Source organism: Elaeis guineensis, chromosome 6 (genome assembly GCF_000442705.2).
Source record: "Elaeis guineensis isolate ETL-2024a chromosome 6, EG11, whole genome shotgun sequence".
NCBI classification, from domain to species: Eukaryota; Viridiplantae; Streptophyta; class Magnoliopsida; order Arecales; family Arecaceae; genus Elaeis; species Elaeis guineensis.
In genome coordinates, this window is record NC_025998.2 from 22,010,729 (window position 1) to 22,028,670 (window position 17,942).

The 17,942-nt window shown below is 35.1% G+C and overlaps 1 pseudogene; it reads right to left on the reverse strand.

Annotated features, from left to right (window-relative positions):
* Positions 1-10,591: 10,591 nt before the first annotated feature.
* Positions 10,592-15,995, reverse strand: LOC140858695 (BTB/POZ domain-containing protein At5g03250-like; annotated as a pseudogene).
* Positions 15,996-17,942: the final 1,947 nt, after the last annotated feature.

Consider the following 17,942-nt stretch of genomic DNA (forward strand, 5'->3'; position numbering starts at 1 on the left):
CTCCAGTGTCACTACATCGTAGACTCGAGACCCATCTATCCGAAGAAAATAATCCGTGCACTAGTCTATCTGGATCAATCACCATCTCTATGATGATCCTATAACCAGGAGTAATTTAGGAATTAACCATCAATGACACATATCTCAAATTCTCAACTCTTTGAGAATGTGTCATCATCTTGTTAATCTCTTGGATGATTCATGGACATAAAAAATATGAATGATAATATAAATATCCATAAAGTATAAAAATATATCCTAGAAATATAATATGTGTCAACCAAGATTGGCTTCTAGGGCATACATCCAATAATTAAAAACTAAAGAATCATTTAGAAAGAAAGAGAAGATGATTGAAAAGAAAATATATCATTTATTAGAGTGATTATTGAATATCATTGAAAAAGAGAAAAAGAAAAGAATTTAGTACAAAGTTTTAGTAACATCTCAAAGCAATCTGGATCTTCTTTAGTGACTTCCTCTCAAGCATCAAAGAAGAGAAGTTAAGCTTCAAAAGAGTCATCTTTTAGCATCTTCATCGATCTTAAAATAGTTTTTCTTTTATCTCTTTATTTGTGCTCAAAATTCTTATTTTTATATTTTAAATTTCTTTACAAGTTTCTTTGGAGTAGAAGAAATTTAGATTAGACCCATCCAAACTTGAAATTGGACTTTATATAGTTTTGGTTGGTGAGCATAGAAAATCAACTAAATTGAATTATTATCTTAAAGAATAATTATGTAAGATTTTGGCTGACGAGCCTAAAAAACTAACTAGATTTGATTGTGAATTCGGGGTGATTATAGTAAAATTTTCAAGTGAAACTTGGAGAGTGGACATAGATATAAAGTTACATCGAGCTTGTCACGTCCCAAATTTGGACATAACACGGTCATGTACCGAGGGATGGAGCCCACGATAATATGAAGCCAATCCATCATAATCATCTATAATCTATCAAATAAAAAGATTCAATTCCATTATTCATCAAATAATCGAACCAATATTGGTTCAGAGCATCTAAATCAAAAGCAAGTACCAATCTGAATCTCAATAGTTATAAATAACTACAAATCTGTGATTATAAAAAACTAAACTTCTGCTACCAAATTTTCAAGCTTGCTATGCAGATCTTCAAACCTGGATTCCTTTTGCCGATCCTAACCTTATTCCTCTGTTCAAACAAAAAGAAAATAAAAAGAATATGAGCTAGACTAGCCCATTAAGTAGAACTTGCGCTTCTTATCGGATCAAACATAAGTTTTTCATGATAATATAATATTTAAAAAATAACAGGTAATACAAAATAAAGTATTTTATAGAGCATATAAAAAATAAGTTATAAACTCATCATACATGCATAAATCATGTATATTTCACAATCATGAATCGTAAATCAGTTTCATCATGTATTCATGTCATGTTTCAAAATATTGCTCACAGATATTCTGCTAAGGTCACTATTATATCCATGACAGGGCCATATTTCTTAATCGACAGAGTTCTTAATTCATGTGCCAACTTTATACCCGCTGGCAGGGCCATGTTTCGTGTGGATGTTAGCTCCGGATGTCGACCTTCCCGAAGGATTCATTCATAGCCATCTGAGAGCCTTTGAAATCATTATATCTTTTTCTTAAAGCATATATATACATAGATGAAAAAATAATAAAATTCATACTTCATAATCATGCTATTTTCATAAGACATATTCATGAAAGCAATGCTCATAATAAAACATGCTTTTTCATATCACATATGCCGATCCTTATTTTATGAAAAATTATGGTTTCATCAATAGCAATTCTTTGCATAAAAATATGATCATTTAAAAATAAATAAGGAGCATAAGATCTACTTACCTCGTTCATCTTAGATCTTCAGACTTCGTTAGAAGAATCAGCTAATCCTATTTAAAATATCAAATCATCATCAATTTCTATTCATAAATATAATAAATTAAATTATAAGAAAAGAGGACTGTTGATCGGATGTGTCGGACCATCCAGATACCAAGATAATTCAGGATCTCTGATCTGAGGGTCAGATTCAAGTGACTTGATCAAGAAATTATGAAGCACAGATTAGATCAAGATCAATCAATAGAGTTCATTAATAATAAATTTGAAAGATACTTGATATGATCAAATGAGGTTGACATACAGCACGGATATCAAAGCAACTTTGGATCATCTTTTTAGAGTCAACATGAGCTCCTAAAAGATAAAGGCACGACTTGGTACAGGATTCATAGACCTTCTTAGAGAAAGAAAGTCAATCATGAGAGAGAAAGTAGAGAGAGAAAGTAGAGAGAGAATCTTCGTATCCTTTAAAAGTGCAATCATGATTAGATCATCAGTGGTCATATCAGGGTGACTTAATATAGATTAACCATGATTGATGTTATAATTTCGAATAAAGATCGGATCGGGATCCAATTCTGCATGAATTTCGGAGCAATTTCAGTTATCATATTTTCATCTCAAGTTTATCCTAGGGTCTATGATGCAATCAGAGAGAGAGAATGACCTAGAGAGACAAAATCCATAAAAAAGATAAAAAGGTCTAGAGAGAGAAAATAGAGAGAGAATCTAGAGAGAAAAAATGAAGAGAGAAGGTAGAGAGAGAAAGTTCAATTCTAAAGAGAGAAAGACTTAAGAGAGAGATGAGAGAAACTTTCTCTCACATGTATTTATTATTATTATTTTTTTTTTTTTCTTTTCTTTTTCTTTTTCTTTTCCTTTTCTTTTTTTTCTTTTTTTTTTCTTTTTCTTTTTCTTGTTCCCATGGCCTTCTTTGGCCGAAACAGGGGACCTAGAGGTCCCCGTGCCTTTGACCGACCGATCACGGCCATTCCTCATCCGGCGATAGCCGACGGCAAGGGGCGATCCTCCCGTGCTCGGAGGCCGAAGCCGGCGGTCGGCGGTGACCGTCGGTGACAAAAAATCAAAAAAAGGGAGAGAAGAACAGGGCTTTCTTCTCCGACGAAATCCGACGGCTCTTGTCGCCGGCGGTCGTGTCCACAGCATGGAAAGAAGGAAAAGAAGAAGGAAGAGGAGGAAGGACTTACCACAGCCTCCGATGACCCCCACCGATGTGAAATCACGGCGAGCACGAGTCGAGGGGCGCGGCTTCAATCGAAAAAATCGGAGAAAACTCCGACGATCGTCGGTGACTATTGTGTCATCTCTTAGAGGAGAGGAGGGGGTTCTTATAGGGCTCATCCTAGGTCTTTTAATGACCCTAGGACTCCGATTCCTGATCGAAACTGGAGAAGGGAAAGACTCCGATCGAGAGTCTTCTTCCCTGTATTTTTTTTTCTGGGTGGGCTTTGTGGCTTTAGGCTCAGTGGGCCGGGTTATCACAGAGCTACTATAAACTTTTGGTATTTGTGTTATGCTTTATATTTCTTGTTTTATATTCTTACTTTACATTCATTAACTTAATTACATTGCTGTAGGTTGTATATACTTCATAATCACTGAAGTTAGTTTGATTAAAATACATAATTATTCAAAATTAAATTTGCTAGAAGTTTTAAAAAGTCTAATTCATCCTCCTCTTGGGTTGCTAATCTTCTGGACAACATGGAGTTTCCTTCGTGATTCCATTATGATGTCCATTCGGTATATTTTTCGAAAGGTGAACAGCATGGCAGATTGAGTTGCATCTTTTGTTATTGAGCACGTCAAAGACTGGATCTGACGACAAGACAATGCCTGTCCACAGACCTTGCAGGATAAATTATTTTTTAATCTCTTGGGTTGTACTCATACTAGAATAATGTGATCACCCGCATATACCAAATAATAATAATAGTAATAATTTTATAAAATTTTATGTTATTTTTTTAATAGCACAAAATATAACTACAGTAAGAAATATTAATATAAGTACTTATATATCGATCGTTGCTGAGTGTGTATCAAAAAAGCTTACAGTATGTATCAGTAAGCCATCTGATGTATCTCATTTGGTCATATGCTATATACTGATGAGTGCTACGTTCTGAAAATTGGATATTACTTTATCTAGATATGTGTATTAGGACATCGGATGAATATTTTGCTAGATGTATATCAACTAGCCATATATTGTATATTGGTGAATACTAGGTTTGGTAAACTATGTATCAATTTAGCTGTAGGTGTTATTGAGTCATTGCTATATGTGTATCAAAAAAGTTTATAGTATGTATCACCTGTATATATATTGTATATTAGTGAAATCCATATTCTGAAAACTATGTATCGGTATATTTTTAGGTATGTATTACTTATTTGATGATTAATTTATTTAATATATATCATATGTTCATGTAGTATGTATCGGTAAAAAGTATGTATTGAAAACAAAAAAGAAAGCAAATACTTCAATCATGAAACTAATAACTTCATTAGTAGAAAAAGTCTTTTATTTCTAAACTTATTCTTTAAGAGTGCTATCAAGAGAAACGTGGCAAACTATGAAACCCACTCCATATGATATTTTATAGTGCCTGCCCCATATGATTTTTGTTTGACGTCAATTGCTCGTGGGAGATATGGATGGAGGATTTAAGGAAAGATCATTGACATTGCTCTTCTTAGTTTGAGTGGAGAGGGGGACAGAAAGCGATAGAGAAATTATCGATTTGTCCCTTGGAGAAGATCCAACTATTTATTTTCTTTTCCATCTTTGCAATTTTTGTTCAATTAGTTAGCCATCGTTAAATGTAGAAAAAGAACATACATGCATTGAGATCGATCCACCCTTTTCTAATATCTGAATTCTTTATCTTCTCATCCACAATTTATCCTTCTTTCTTCTACTACGCTGCAAGGAGATTTAATGCATAGGAGAGATCGTGGGGATTAAAGATAGATTAGAAATGAATTGGATGCTAGGTGAGCCTCAGTGCAATGTTAAGGTTGTTTTATAGTGATCTGTAGGTTATGGATTGGAAACATGAAAAGTCTCACCAATGTGTAAGAGTAAAGCCCTCGAAGCAGCCCTTTGGATGTCATTATTGCTCCAAAACTCGATTATGAGTGCCACTTTCATGGTAACAAATTAAGCACATTTCTTATCTACCTGAAATGTCAATGGAAAACCAACCTCCTGAGACAAAAAAGCTTATTCCAATAGATTGAACATGATTAACACATCCGGACAAAACTAATAAATCACGGACCGGCCTTAAAACCATATAAAAGGTGCAATCATATATTGCGAAAATAGCCAAAACAGTAGAATAGACTGAAACTTGTAATACCCAGAACCTTGTAAAACAAAAAAAGGGAAAGAGCCAGCACATGTGTGGCACGTGCTAGGAAATACGTGAATGACTCCCAAAGGGAGTTGTCTTCCTCCTCCAAACTGGAGGGAGCTTGAATGCCCAAAGAACTTTGTTAAGGGGGGGATTTGAGTTTGGTTTCAGGTCTATTTAAAGGCCCCACTCCTCTACTTCTTCGTTGGAAAATCATCATAGTTTGCCGATCTTTTCTCCTTCTTTTCCTCTTGATTGCCAACAGTTTAATCTTGATTTGGCCATTGGAAATTGGATCCATTCCCATCGAAGACTAGGTAAATTCCTCCAATCATCTTCTTCTCAATCTTCTAGCTCTTAAAGCTTGAATTTTTTGCTAAATTTTTTGTTGAAAATTTTTGTTTCTTGTTTTTCATGCTTCGTTCTTGATTTTTGGCACCATTTGCTGCTGTCGGCCATCGGACCAAGTTGGTTGTCGCTGCTGGGGTCTACCCCTCCAACCATAGGGTTTATTGGCTACGAGGAGAATCTCCTCTGTTTCGAGGAGGATGTAAGTCTCCTGTTCCATTAAGAAAAAAAAAGGAAGGTGGAAAAAAAGTAAAGAAAAAAATAGAAGAATGAAGAGATAGAGAGTTTCTGTAACATCTCGAACCATCAAAATGGTAATCTAAGAGGTTTACATTTGCATTAGTATTCATGTATGTGTGGTATAGCATTTTGTCTATGGTATATTCGAGCACTTGGATATTAAGTGATTAGCATTAATGAAGCATAAATCTAGTTGTTAATTAAGAAAAAAAATGATTGGAGATTTGGATCGATAATAATGATATAAAAGCTAAATTTTGATGATTTTTATCCTAAAATGAGTAATATTTTGAAGAATATCTTAGGAAATAGATGTGTGGTAATTTTATGGTTTAAATTCATGATTTATAGTAATTTCTGCTACTTAGCCAACTCAGATAGAGGTTGAGTTGATTAAGCCTTAGAAGGCATACTAGATAGAAAGCTGAAGTTTAAAAAAAATTATGGTGTCAAATATGTGAGCAGACTAAGTTTTCGGTTAGTCGACTAAGTTTGAGTCGACTAAGTCTCAGGTTAGCCGACTAAGCTGTAGAAAATCTGAGAAATGAAATTTGTCCTGATATTTTAAAAATTTAAATTTTTAAATAATTTTTAAGGAATAGCTCAGCAGCTTCATAGCATAAATAAAGAGTGAAAAATCCTTGTAGCAACACCTCAGCAGGTCCTTTATTTATGAATTTTTCATGGTTTGTCACCTAGCCAACTTCTTCTTTAAACGAGTCTTTACCAAACCATAAGTCACCGGTTGCTCTCAGTGATGTTCTGGTCCTTTAGCAAAAACAGAAAAAAATAAAGAAGGGAAGAGGGCTGCAGAAGGTGGTGTTCTCAAACAAAAATCAAGAAAAATTCAGTGGGAAAATGATGAATTAGTGGAAACTAATCTGAAGAAGGAAAAGCTACTGATGAGGGGAAAGAAGGAAATCTATTTTGTTAGCAGCAGGATTTAACTATTTGAGGTAAGGACTTTCATCTGTAAAGTAGGTTCAAACTAAATTTTGAATGATTCTTATCAAAATTGATGCATTGGGTGACTTGAATTATGAGAATTCTGAACTAAAATTAGAAAATAGAGGGTTGCTACCTATTGTATTGAAATTATATCTGAATTAGTGCAATAAACGGGCTAAAATCATGTTGGCTGAACTTGTGATGAACTATGAATTGAAAACCAGATTGAATTGTTGGACACTATTGAATTATGTTAGGGTTTAGTTAACCCTAAGTAAAGTAAAACAAAATAGAAGGAAAGATAATTCAGCACATAGGTTGAAATTGTGTTAGCTAAAGTTGGGATAGATGATGGGAGTAAAAAATAGTAAAATTTCTAACAATTTTAAAGTTTATGTGGGGGTTTAGTTAACCCTAATTAGGATAAAATAAGATAAAATAAAAGTAAGAACTAGAAGAGCTAAGAACAAGCATAAAGAAGTAAAGCATGTGTTCTCCTACATGTGTATCATATTAATATGATATTAACTAGTATGTATCTACTTTTTATGAGAAGAATAAGGATTCAAAAGTGTGCTTTGGGTGAGTTAAGCATTTAGACAATATTGTAGCCGGCTTGAAGGTGAGTGGATTTTCTATCTAATTATGGTGTGTTACTTGTAATGTTTGTTATATAAGTACTTGTTTCAAAAGTAAGTTTAATTTTTATTATTTTTCTTCTTAATTCATGTATATGCAAGCATGAAAACAGGAAGTAAATTATATTGAAAAGCTATTCGAGAATATATATAGATATGTATATATATCCAGTTTGGATAGATGATTATTTTGATTTGAAAATACTTTTGAGCCAGCTTTTCAGCATATGTAATTCAGCTTTCCAGCATAAGCATAAGCATTAGCATTTCATACAGCATAAAGATAGTCGGCACTTTCTTGTGAAATAATATATCCGTGGGGGCTTAGTAGCATCAGATGCACCGTATCGACTACCATGGTAGAGGTACACTGTGGGATAGTCGACGGTAGTCCAGCCAATAACTCCTTGTGAAATATTTATCCAGTGGGGCCTAACTTTATTAAATGCTCCATTTCAACTACTCATGGTAGGGTGTGCTGGGACAGTCGGCGGTATTCCAGCAGCATAAATAATTATATGAATTATTTTTATTGGCATATGAAAGCTTTGGAAGTTTATCAGCAGTACATGTATGTATGATACTCAATTTTACAACTAAGTTTTCTTATGTTTATTAAAATTTAATAGTTCCAGCTCTATCGATTATATTAAGTATTACAGTTAAGTTCTCTTATTTTTTCATTATTAGATGGTTTATTTACTCATTGGGACTTAGATCTCATTCCCCCTTACTTCCTCTTACTTACAGATTTAAAGCCTCATGGCCAAGCATAGAAATAAACTTCAGTATCAGCATAGTATTCGTATAGAAAAAGTATTGTATATCAGCTGAATGAGAGAAATATTTCGTTTATGATCATGTTAGCTAAGGAGATGTGCGTGTTTTGGTGATGTTTGTTATACTTAAGTTGCTCATGCTAGCTTGTGAGAGAATATTGGGACATGTATGTATATTATATATATGTGTGTTGAGTTGAGAAAACTAGTAGAATGTTAAATGTATTATGTTATGGAACTATATGTGCAGAGTATAGTTTGATAAATGAAATGTGGGGTTGATTCTGAAAAAGGATTAGTTAATTAAAATGCTTGAGTTAGTAAAGTGGAGATATTGATTGGGTTAAATATAATTAGATTATCAGCTCAGCTATAGTTTAGTAATTTTTTTCGCTCTTATTTAAGTGTGGGGTGTAGCACGCTCATTCGATTTTAGGGATGGGGTGTTACAGTTTCTCGCTCTTCCCTCTCAACCTTCTTTGAGCTTACATCCCCACTTTTCTCTAAAAAATTTTATTTTCTCTCTCTAATTTCTTCTTCTACAATATTTTCTCTCTCTAGATGGTCACTCTCTTCATGTAATTCTCTCTCTATGATTGATCCAGTAAAAAATTTTTTTTAATGATTCTGATCTAACTTTAGCAAAGAGTCCTGATCCTTGGTCACCAAGCAGTGTGCCTGCATCTATCTTTGTTAGATTTGAATACCATTTGATTCGATTATCAGTGATTTTCATTAAATTATCTATATACTAATTCAACCATGAGTTGATTAAATCATCTTGATTAGTTCGATTGGATTATTAAACAGTATCGTCTGATTAATTCTATTTCATTTTATTTATTTATCTTTTTTTTGATATTATCTTTCTATATGATTTATGAATCCAAAAAATTCGATCTACTACTTTGAGTCTGAGTTAATTCTAGTAGGAGGCTTTGAATCACTTTATCAGTTGGATAATATATCCACACCATCCAAGTCTTTATCCAGCATCATAAATTTGGTTCTTGTTAATCTCTATTAAATCATTATATTTTAAGTAATCCTAATTAGATGAAGCTACTTGATCAGATTGACTCTATCAATCAGTGTACCAACCTCCACCTTGACTTGTATCAGGTATCAATAGCTTTGATCACCTTTGATCTTTGTTGAACCATTTGTTTCTTATTCTTAATTATGATCAGATAAAATTATCTTGGTTGGACTGACTAGAACATTGGATAATATCGTTTTGTCAGTCTTATGAGGATTTTGAAGAATATATTTTGAATATTAGATTTTGAAGGATGCTGTCAGAACTGATTGAATTTGTTTATTCAGTGTTCTGCAGAGGTACCTAATGAACCATTTTTTTGAGATATTTCATAATTTATTTTAAAAAGTAAATAATTGATCCTTGAAACTATGTATGATTTATGAAACTGTATTTTGAATGGAGAGTGATTTCTAGAATATTATGGTTTATTCATTTATTGTGAAATTACATAGAATTATGATATTTATATGTTACGATGGAAAAGTGCTTTAATACGGATCGGATATATACTCTCAACCTAACTATATTCTGGACCCTACCAATGGAGGTTATATATTAGTACTTTGGATCTTACCAATGAGGGTTATGCATTAATTTTTGGACCCTGCTAATGGGGGTTGTATATTAGTTTTTGGATCATACCAATGAATGTTCTATATTGGCACTCTAATTGAGCTCACTATTTCTGTTCTGGGCTTTGCCATAGGGATAAGTGTGATTATAGTTAAGACTGTCGAGCTATATATAATTTATTTTAAATTAGATTTATGATTATGTATGCATATAAATATTTAAAAAAATTTGTTTTATATTAAATCAGTATGGAATATGTTCTTATATTTATTTTAATATTTATTTTCAAATATCATATTTTATGAATATATTTGAAATATCTTATTGAGATATTCATTACTTACTGAGCTATCGAAGTCATTACTTCTCCTTTGTTTTTAGATTCAGATTATTAATTGAGGAAATAGGTACTATGAGAGTGAATTTAGAGAAAAGAGACGATAGTATTAACCAAGTTTGAACAAAGATTTATTATTTTGTTTATATGATTATTATTTAAACTTTAATTGATGTAAGATCGTTTGAATATCATTGAAATTTTGTAAAAGGTTAAAGTTAATTTTTAATTAATTAAATTATAGACTTAGTTTATTATGAATTTTATTGTGATGTATTGATATGTGTTTAGAATGCCTTACATGTTTGTAGAAAGAGTTTTTAATGAGTATGCAGTGGTTGCTACGAGCCCTTAGTTCGTAGATCTCAGATGGAGGGGCATGACAAAACTATTTTTGATTATGCATTCATCAGCAAATATGATATTAGCAAACATCATCTATTTACCATGACACTGGAGAGTAAAGTGGTGCACGATATCAAAGTTTTTAGGCCTGCGCGGGTACAAAGCCATTGAAAAAGAAATACAAATAAGCTACTCCATATCAATAAATTACAGCTTATCCTCTACCCATAGTTACAATGAATGTTATCAACAGTCAGTAGCTATCCATACTAAAATCAATAAACATAAGATCCTAAAAGGCGAATGTATCAAGTTTCATTCAATCAACTAACTAATTCCTATCTCTACAACCAAGCATAATCATAAGGACTCATTTGGCATGCAATGTGGGTTGTGACTTCACCCCGAATCCAAACTTCTTTGAGAAAATGTTCCATCCACTCTTTGGCTTCCCAAGCTTCTCAATTTCCTGCTTCATGCTTAAACATTCCTTCTCAAGCTCTGAAACTCGCAACCTCATGTCCTCGACACCCACTTGATGGTCATTCTCCTTTTGGTCCTGAGTGATTTCGGTCCGGATTGTTTCATGATTGTTCTTTGGAAGCATGATGTTCCCATTAGGGGCATGGGAGTTCTCCAAGTTGTCGGAGACAAAGAACCAGCCAGCAATTGAGGTACGTAGACGAAGCTGCTCAAAGAAGAGGACTTGAACAACCACCCTAAGGGGTAGCCTTTCATTTTGGGCTGCATGGGTGCAGGCTTCCAAGGAGAGCTTCTGGCAGTTCATGAGCCGGCAAAGCTGCTCACGTTCAGACTCTGAGAGCCATGGGTGGGACTACATACAAATATGAAAAAAGATAAATAATCAAATACCATGTGATATGTCAATCGAAAAGGCAAAATATATCATCATGATAAACATAAGATTTCAAGTTTAATTGCATACAAATTGGTATCTTTACAGCATGATACAACTGTGAGACATAACATATAAATTTTCCTTGCATGAAGGTGCCGTTTAGAAATTTAAAAAAGAAATGTTCATAGTTTGTATGCTCATATGATGAGCTTGATTGTCTGGTCCAGGGGATTTATCCAAGGTCTATTGGCCTGGGTTTGTCAGGACACATCATAGCTCAACTTCATCATAAAACCAAGTCTGGCACATTTCTGAAACCTGCTCTAGGCTCGACTTTAACTTGCTTTATCACATAAAAAAGAGTTCCTTCAATTGAAGTAGGCATATCATCTGTTACTCTTCATTTACACAATGAACAGTGCCAAAGGACTTTAATTTTCTATTCAACAAGTGAACTGTAAAATGAGCATGTTGTTTCCGGTTACAAACAAATTCCAGGAATCAAATAAGGAGATTACACTATCTTAAAACAATCAAGTTTTTTTCTTTCATCATTAAGTCTGCCAAGAAGATAGATGTGCATTAGTGTAAAAAGACTACAATCTCATTCACTGGAAAGTTGATGCACACCATGTTTATGTTCTTCTAGAGAAGTCTGCATGTGTACATACACAACCATGCAGACATATATGCGATGCGAGAGTGCATGGCTGTGCATGTAATTTGAGAAATATGATTCTCCAGTAAAAGAATGTAAAAGTTCAAATTAGTTATAAAGTGCTATTACCTTAAGATATATATCAATAGCACGGTAGATGCCATCATCTAAAGGCCTGGCATAATCAGGAATGACAGCTGCCAGTGACTGGAACTTGGGCAGTTTCAAATTAACATCTGTTGCAACTTCAGCCAGATAACCATCAATAAGTTTTGCCACCATGGTCATTGGTGTCAATGAAGGGGAAGAGGTCATCACTTGCCCCTCATCCACAATACCAGGTGAGGTTGCAAGAATTGATTGGTCTGTTAACATGAAGTGGTCAAGGATTCGCTGGACACAATCTATATCATAAAGAGTTTCAACTGAGTACCCCAAGTTTGGTATCAAAAGGTCTTCCAATGCAGCTTCATCCAATTGGGCTCCTATCCTTTTCTCTAAATTTTCCCTAGATGAAGGACTTGCATGCAAGATCATTGAGGTACGAAGCATACCAAGTAGAAATTTTGTTGAGGTAACTCCCTTTTTCATAGGTAGCAGTCCAACAATCTCTTCAAGGAAGACCCTCTGATCGCTTTCTGATGGTGCTGAAATTGAAGCACCAGGAGTGATACGTGTAGTGCCATCGCGGAAGCTTGAGTTCCTACTCAGGCATGGCAGGAACCTCCTTGCATAAAACATGAGTGCCCCAGCAATATTTCTGGTTTCATGCCTTTAGCTTCCACAGCCAAAATAAGCCTCTTGAATAAAGGCAGACTGAGGAAAGAAGCATCTTCATACCACCAATCAGCACCAGTGGATCTTGGTGTCTCTTCAGCAACTATTCCATTCCACAGAGCACTGCCTCCTGGGCTCTTCATGGAGGTGCGTCCAGCCATGGACCAGCCAAAAAGATTTGGGTCAGCACAAGCTTTAGATGCCAGTGTGTTGATGCACCTTGAGACTGTGTGAAGCTCTTCTGCATAGGAAAGAACACTCTCGCACGATTCCAGAGCTTTGATTGAATCTTTCCAACTATTAAAGACTTCATTAAGGAAGTGCTCTGTTTGTAAAATAAGATTCCCACCTACACAATCTTCAGTCATGCATAGGTACTCAGCAGCACAGTGCAGACAGACCACATTGAGAGCATTCATCTCTATCTTTACATCATAGCAAAATTTTGCTATAAGCTCGAAAGCCTTGGCACCACCAGGAATGTCATGAAGCTGCAAGACACAGGCTTTTCCATCCTCACCATGACATTCACTAATCATTTTTTGCAAAAGCCCACTCCTATTAAGCAATGGGAACTGCAAGAATTCATGAAAAAATAGGAAGTGGATGTCAGATCATAGCACATTTCACAAAAATGATATAGGTGACTTAAAAACCAAACCATAGATCTATACTTTGGACTTTATTAAATCAAAAATAGTGATGCTTAGGGCATTAAATCAAGTTATTAACATGCATGTACCATGCCACAATTGTAGTTATACATATATCTAACAAACTAAATGAACCATCCTGCAGCAAATTTTTTTTCCAATTTAACATGCTAATCAAATCGTGGTATATTACTGCTTAAAACCTCCAAGCATTTGCATGCAGATAAATCATGATAGCATCATTTAGTGTTCTAGGAAGGATTGTTTCTATGGAAAACTGTCTGGTTGAATACACATCATGGCAAGAGCTGAATATCAAGCCAAAGATTTTAAGATGATGAGTTCTTTGAGGAAGAAGACTCCACATAATGAAGATTGTTCATGTGATGGCTACAATAAGAGAGAGTTCTTTCATTTTTCCTGCAGAAAAAGAAGTGCTGCTAACAAAGCAGAACCCCCACTCACCTCCCCATGCACCAAAAAAAAAAAAGCCAGTAAACAAACAAACAACTAAAAAAAATTAGAGGAACTGCATCAGATACAAAAGCTGGGCCTATGAAGTTTATGTTTGTGCCAATTTCCATCTGTTATATGGAAATTGATACCTTCTAATTGGGATGTCATTGCATCATTTTTTTTCTTTTGAAAGAAATTCTGACATAACAGATTAATTGTTTTAGATATATATATGAGAATTTATGATGGTATGCGAGATGGAATCCATAATAGCTCCAAAAGAAGCTAAAAAATTATTCTAAATTGCTAGTACTAATGACATATGTTGTTAACGCATAAATTTTTTTGGGAAGATTATTTGTTACGGTCTTCATTGCAATAGGATGTATGTCTTTTGCCAGGAAGTCCAGGTCACTGATTAGCATTTTTCCAATATAGCCATTAACTAGCATACCATTTTCATCTAATTTGTGAAACTGGATCTGTCCAGACCGAAAAGTTAAAAATTCCATCAAAATCATATCCACTTTGATAATTGGGCTGCTACCAGCCACACTAGCATATGTAGATAAATGGACACTACTAACACCATATGGAGGCAATTGAAGCAAAGAAACAGACCTTATGGAGGTGAAAGGACATTTCTCCCACTTCGACGATAACATCACTTACAAGCTCAGTGGTACATTTCCTGCGGTGCAGCAAGGTACTCAAATGTGAGAATGAATTTGCAAAAAAGATTATAACCAGGAGACAGGAAAGATGATTTCTTTCATGCTGATTGAATCTATGAAGATACAATGATAAACTTGATTACTTATCAGAACGGCTTAGGACATCAAGTTTCTTCGTGGTAGATTAATAGCTTTGCATCAATTCAATCCCTAAATTGGTGGTTCCTTCCACAGGAAAGAACACAAATAACATCCTAACCTATTGATCATGCAATCAGAAACCTTCAAGTATTGACAGCTCTCAAATCTCATGATGGCCGCTAATTGTACAATCAAACAAGTGGAGGACTAGAAGCGGGCAATGTGCACTATGCACACTATTAGATATGCTTAAAATATTTCTTTTGAGCTTTGATTTAATCGAAAATTCTTGTGACAAACCTCTGGAGATCTTTGTCCAGACAACTATTGATACTTTCCAGACTATTTCAGAGAGCAACATAATCACTTTATCAAGATAATAGCACAAGCACTTTTTAGTACTTGTGCTGCTAAGAACAGATGGCAACATATTCAGTAAGTATGATAGGGAAGATAATACATTGTATCACTCCAACATTAGCTCGATTTCACATCATACCCATTTATCTTTACCCAAGAATATCGGTCACACAACTATGAGCCATTTATTGGAAAAATCTTAGGTTGGAAGACCATTGCTCAGTATTTATTTGAAAACATTCAAGATGGTGAGGATGCTACTTTTGTAATGCTTGTCCATAAACTTGAGATAGAGCCAATATGAATGTTTGTCAAAACTGTGCAAGCACAATTGTTTAATTTCTGTTGATCCTCTAATCCTCCTTGGAAATCTTTAGAGGATTCTCCATTCCCTTAATTTTCTAGCCTCCTGTCGGATGATCTTAAACATTAGTTCACAAACACCCCAAATTTGCCCTGTGGCACAAATGCCACAAGGAGAATGCACTTGTAAACTCATAATGTTAATAGTACATTCATATAGAGATGTGAACATCACCGAAAATTTCTTAGAATTTCAAGTACCTCGCTGTAAAAGAAATGCATGTATGAAGTACTGTAATTGAGCAGAGGAGAATGTTGTAACTCTTCGACATGAACCAGAAATTCTTTTGAGAGCTGGATATGGGAATACATACCACGTTTGGCCTTCCAGCTGGAAGATTTCAGCCTTGGAGCCCAGTTTCATGGTTGCCATCCTTTCTTTTACCTTCTTATTATTTGAAGTACTGGTTTCTGGCAGAAATGTTATCGCATCCTATGTTTACTGGAGGAGGAAATGAAAAAACTTGAGCGATGATTATATCGCACAGAAGAACCAAGTATACAGATCTTGAGAAGAAGTGACGGGACAGAAGGTATCATAAGCCCATTGTTTCTCTTCTATTTTTGTTATTATTATTACTTTTTAAAAAACAATTTCAGTTGGGACTTGGGAAGGGGAGAAGGGAAAGAGCTTAAGATGGGCCCGGGTCTAATGGGTGGGGAGGAAAAGGGGGCAGCAGCCAACAGCGCGTCCCCTTGAAATTCTCCTTGATGGATTCCACCGGCTTTGCCTTTTACTCAGTAACATCATTGAGAAGATGTGGTCACCCATTTTTATGTCTACCTCCTTTTAACCGCACCTTTCTCGGTTAAAGAGAAATAGATGGTACCTTGCGTTATTACGTTGGAGCTAAAACTAAGCTCGGATCTATCCGTAGTATCGGACAGGCACGATTTTGAGTCGAGAACTAGATTCGGAATAATTCAGATCGTATTTAAATTTAATTATAAAATTTATTTATTTTTTAAATTAGACTCGAATATATCTTCGATCTGTTTCGCATTTGAAATTCAATTTGAAGTCCAATCCAAATTAGACCCATCCATATTTTAATCCCACGATACATAACACGCTACTCCGCCCTTTGTATTTCATCAATTCCCAATTGCGTGCTATCCATCATGCATATGCTCTGCGATTTATCCTGTTTCCCTTGCAACCTGATTCACTTACACAGTTTCAAATTGCACAATAGATAACATGCCACACTACCCCTTCAATTTCACCAATTCCCGATTGTCTGCTATCCACCGTGCATATGCTTCCGGATTTGCTCTAAAGATTCTCTCTTGGCCGCCCCAATCCCCAACCGTCCCCAGACCTCTCCAAGGGCTTCCGCCTCCTGCTCATCTTAGTGTAGAAGGACAGCCACCAACACTCTACTGACATTCACCGTTGGCTAGTCTATGAAAAGGAGCTGCCGTCTTAATCTATCCAATGAGCTCTTCAACAGTGTCGGCAAGGTCTGCAGTTGATCGCTCGACTGCAGCCACTATGCCCGATTCTCTTCACCCATGCCCGATCGTCTCTAGAGGTCAGACCGTCTCCGATGGAGACAGTGAAGGTGGCGGACGGAGCCACTGATGTCAGACGTGCTCTGCTTCTATGGCATCCATCTCCACCAGATCAGAACCTGACGGCATTTAACATGAGCGACACCACTAGGAACGTCTTGCCAATGACAACAATGCAGAAGCTGGAGAGCAATGGGTTAGGGCTTTCGATTTTTTTTTTTTATTTTTTAAGAGAGAAAATTGAGAAGAGAGGTGATGTAGGTGGTAGATTGGCTCAATCGGGTTCAGGCCAGGCTCGGGCCTAAACTCGGATCGGGCTCGGGTTGAGTCTTTCAAAAATTTTTGGGCCTAAGCCCAGCCCGAAGTCTGATAAAAAATTTTGGGTTGAGCTCGAGTAGAGGTGTGGCATAGTCCTGTCCGGCCTACTTTCAATCCTAAATTACGTCTAAAATTCAGAACTTGCAGGCTATACTTCTCTTAGAATATATATTAGAAAACAATGTGCACTAAACTGTGGGATTAAAATTGAATAACAGAAAGAAAATAGAAAGATAGAGATAGATAAAATTTATAATTATATTAAATATTAGATTGTATCTAAATACTGAGAAATTTGTTTAAGATGATTATTTCATTAAAAAATCACCAATATATCTAGATATAGGTAGTATCTAGATGCAAGAGCTATTTTTTCTTACAAAAATAGAATTACAATGAACATATTTTTAATATAAAATATTTTTTTTATTTTTTTTATTTTGCTTGAGAAGATCATCGCAATCTTCGGATAAGAAAGAAAAAATAATTAGCACTGATGAAAAAATTAAATAGTTCTCGTGATAGCTATATTTTTCATTTTATATCATATGATTTAGGTTCAGTACATAGAAAAATATGTGGAGGCGATTTGTAGCATCACCAATATGATATAGAACTTGGTATAAATGATCACAAAAATAAGATGACATAATTTATCCCAAGCTAGAT